We start from the raw sequence: 4,087 nt of genomic DNA, 5'->3' as shown, positions 1-4,087 counted from the left end.
GTCGCGCTCCAGGCGGCCCGTCTGTCCAGCGGGTCCGGCTCGGCGCTGCCCCGCCTCCCGCCCCCGCCGGAGGCCGACTCATTTTCTCCACAATCCCAGTCGCGGGCTGCGAACTTCCCGCCAATCAGAGCCCGGTGCCGCCAGGGGGCGCTGCCTACACGGCCAATCAGGAGACGACAGGGGAGGGGCTACATGGACAGGTGCCGGGCCGGGGGCGCTGGGGCCCGGAATTTTCAGTGCCTAGGAGGGTACTGGCTCAGTGAATCCTGTCTTAAAGGAGAGGCCCCAAGTGTGGAGCTGCTGGGGCTCCTCTTAGTCGATGCGTAGGTGGTAGGCGTGAAAGCTTGCTGACTCGCTTCAGTCGTGTCCGACTCTGTGAGACGTTATGGACTGTAGCCCGCCAGGCTCCTCTGTCCATGGGATTCTCCAGGCGACAATACTGGAGTGGGTTGCCATGCCCTCCTCCAGGGGATCTTCCCCACCCAGGGATAGAACCTGCGTCTCCTGCATCTCCTGGTTTGCAGGCAGATTACCGCTCAGCCACCTGGGAAGCCCGGTTCCCCTAAACTAGACTCCCACTGGAAGACCTCATCTCTCGGCTCACAGTCCTGGGAGAAATCCATCAGAATTTCCTCCCCGACGGGGGTAGATTCCGGAAGACCCCACGGGTGCCCACTTCTCACGCGAGAGACTCAGGATTCCGGGGGCTAACTCTAATGCTGCACCGAGCTCCAGGTCCCACCCCCGGACCGTACCACGACTCTACACTCTCCCACAGGATTGGCCCCTTCTCAAGGCCCTGTGTTTCAGGGGTTCCAGGCTTGATAAACAATAGCTTGTTCCTAGGAAAGTTGTAGCCTCTGCCTCTCACAGGACCATGGCTGGGCTCCTAATTCACAGACTCCGCTTCCCTTCTAGAGGGCTCCCCCTGGCTCTGCTCCCCTATTTGCACCCGGGTCCACTCCCCGCCCCAGAGGGTACCACACCCACTTCCCTGACTGAATTTTTAAAAGCTAAGTTTTTCTCAGCTTTAAAAATTCTCAGCCCACTCCCAGAATTGCAGACTTTTTCTCCTTAGAGAATTCTAGTCCCGGGACTTTCCTGGTGGCTGAGTGGTAAAGAATTTGCCTGCCAAAGCAGGAGACACGGATTTGATCCCTGATCCAGGAAAATCCCACATGCCTCAGAGCAGCGAAGCCCGTGCACCACAACTGTTGAGCCTGTGCTCTAGAGTCCGGGAACTGCAGCACTGTGTCCATACGCTGCAACCACCGAAGGTCGCATGCACAGATCCCGTGCCTCACTAGAGAAAAGCCCATGCAGCAATGAAGACCCAGCACAGTCAAACTAACTGAAATTAAAAGGAAAAAAAAAGAGAATCCCTCCCTTCCTAGGGACCTCTACCACTGGGAGCACCAAGCCACAAGGGGCCTTAGGCCCCACCTGCTCCCACTTTAGTGGGTTTAGGGGGCTCCAAGCCCTGCTCACAACCCTCCAACTCAGAGGGTCTCAAGCCCAGCCCAGTCCTTTCATTATAAATTCAAGGCTACACTTTTCTTGGAATTAAAAACCCTCTCTTCTCCCAAAGGCGTTAGCGCTTTAGAGCCTGAACCCCAGTTTCCCATCCCTTCTCCTCTGAGTTTCAGACCAAATCCTTTCCCTCAAGAATTAGGCTGAGGCCCCACACTTACGGTGCCAAAACCCTACCCACTTCTTGTTGCTCCTCCAGGAATTCCAAATCCTAAGCTTTCCAGTTCTGTAGCCTTAGCCCCACCCTGAGTAGATCCCAGGCTCCACCCACACAGGGTACCAGGCCTGACCAAAGGGCTGACCCCAGACTAACAGCAATCAATTCAGCTTCCACCTCATCCCCAACTCCTGCTCCTTCTTCCAGGGGGTGTGCAAGGGGGTCAAGGGGTCTCTTCACCCTCCCTCCTTACCTTGAGGCATACGGGCTGACTCACACAGCCACACACACACACCATCACCGCTACCCACAGTCTCCACCCAACACTGCCACCCAGAAGTCTGGGCTCACACACTGTCCAGGACACACAGCCTCTTGGAGCAGTAATAATGGCACTCAGGCCCCATTCAGGGGCGTCCGTGGGCTGTCCCTGCTCAACGGTGGAGTGCCCGGCTCTGCCCACTGAATGTGCTGTGTCCCTGTCTTCGTGTGGCTCCCATGATCCCTGCTAACATGGCCCTGCAGGACGATGTGGCCCTGCTCCCGTTTCCCCCTCCCCATCTCCTACCCTGTAGCTGGAGCATTTGCTGGGGGCGCTGCCGAAATTTCTCCCTTCTGCTTGGGATTCAGGGCATCTTCAATGCTCGTTGCTAGGCAACAGCCTCTGGCTCACCACTGCAACTTCCGGGGATGGCTTTGGCTTCCCCTCCCCCCAGAATTTGGAGTTCCCAGCTCCCAGTCCCTCCCTCTCAGCACTACTACCCCCCAGGATTGTTTCTATGTCACCCCTGGATCCTGATCTGATCTCAATCCTTCAGAATCTCTCAGAGTTCGTTCTAGAGTCCTGGCATTCCAGAAGCTTCCTACATTGTATGTGCTCACACACAGCGTTTTACCTTGGTATTAAAAACAAAAACAAACAAATCTCTTTAGTATTCTAGATTTTCTGACATTCTCACCCTCAGTTCTAGGATCACTAGTATCCCAAAACAGTGTTCTGGATTCCTTGGCATGGAAAAAACTATCTCAATATTCCAGCTCTATGAGCATCACAAAATACTCGCATATTCTAGAGCACAGACATTCCAGAACACTCATGTTTTAGACTCACTCATCTTTTAGGGCTCCTCTTCATGTTCTAGATTCTCTGGCAATCCAGAGCCCATTGACACTATGGATTTCTTAGAATGCAAAGCAATCCTCTAGTGATCCAAAAGGGTTGACATTCCAGAATACCGCTGTGCTCTAGATTTCCTAGTAATCCAGATTCTTTTCTGTGTCCTACAATTCTCAGCATTCTAGAATCTCTGGCTTGTAAAACATTCCTACTGGGATAGGCATTCTAGAACACTCTTCTGTTCTAGAATCATCAAATTTCCAGGTTGTTTCTCAGAAACTTCTGCAGTCTGCATTCTTTGATAGGCAGGGGAGAAGCCTAATATTGTCCATCCACTAACACTATAGAATATTCCTGTGTTCTAGATCTCCTAACATTCTGCCAAATTACAGTTCTGGCATCCCAGAAACTCTGGGATTCTAGAACTAGCACACTCTAAAATCCCTTGTTCTTAGTTGACCCACTTTCTCGTTTTTTCATTGACCCAAGGAAAAGATGCAGAAAACTTTCCTGAGGAGCTGCCAGAGGAAGAGGTATTATCTAGAGGAAAACCTCAAGGCTGAGGCGAGCTGATGCCATCCTGCACACCTTCTCTGTTGTGAGCAAGAGAGGGGCAAAAACTGGGCAGCCAGGGATATGGATGGGCAAGGTGTTTGCAGCGGTGAGATTTGGGGCACAAATGTCACCTAGCCGACAGCTGTGTTTCTGCCAGGCTGTACCTATTCATCCCCGATTGTGGTAATAGTATCCTGATTCACCTTTAAGGAACTCTTCCTTCACTCTGTCAGCATGGGGCTGACCTCACTGCCTGGCTTGTGAGGGTACATGATCCCTGGAAGGACACAATGATTACTTTAGGAATGGCCAGCCGATTCGGTTCAAGCCAGTGAGGATCAATCCTGTGATTTTGCTGCTATGAAGAGACACGGCAGTCGTCATGTATGGATATGAGCGCTGGATCATAACGAAGGCTGAGTGCTGCAGAACTGATGCTTTTGAACTGTGGTGCTGGAGAAGACTTGAGAGTCCCTTGGACAGCAAGGAGATCCAACCAGTCCATCTTAAAGGAAATCAACCCTGAATACTCATTGGAAGGACTGATGCTGAAGCTGAAACTCCAATACTTTGGCCACTTGATGTGAACAGCCAACTCATTGGAAAAGACCCTGATGCTGGGAAAGATTGAAGGCAGAAGGAGAAGAGGGTGACAGAGGATGAGATGGTTGGATAGCATCCCGGATTCAATGGACATGAGCTTGGGCACACTCTGGGAGATGCTGAGG

This window comes from Capra hircus, chromosome 18, assembly GCF_001704415.2.
Source record: "Capra hircus breed San Clemente chromosome 18, ASM170441v1, whole genome shotgun sequence".
In the NCBI taxonomy this organism is placed as follows: Eukaryota; Metazoa; Chordata; class Mammalia; order Artiodactyla; family Bovidae; genus Capra; species Capra hircus.
This window is presented reverse-complemented; position numbering follows the sequence as displayed.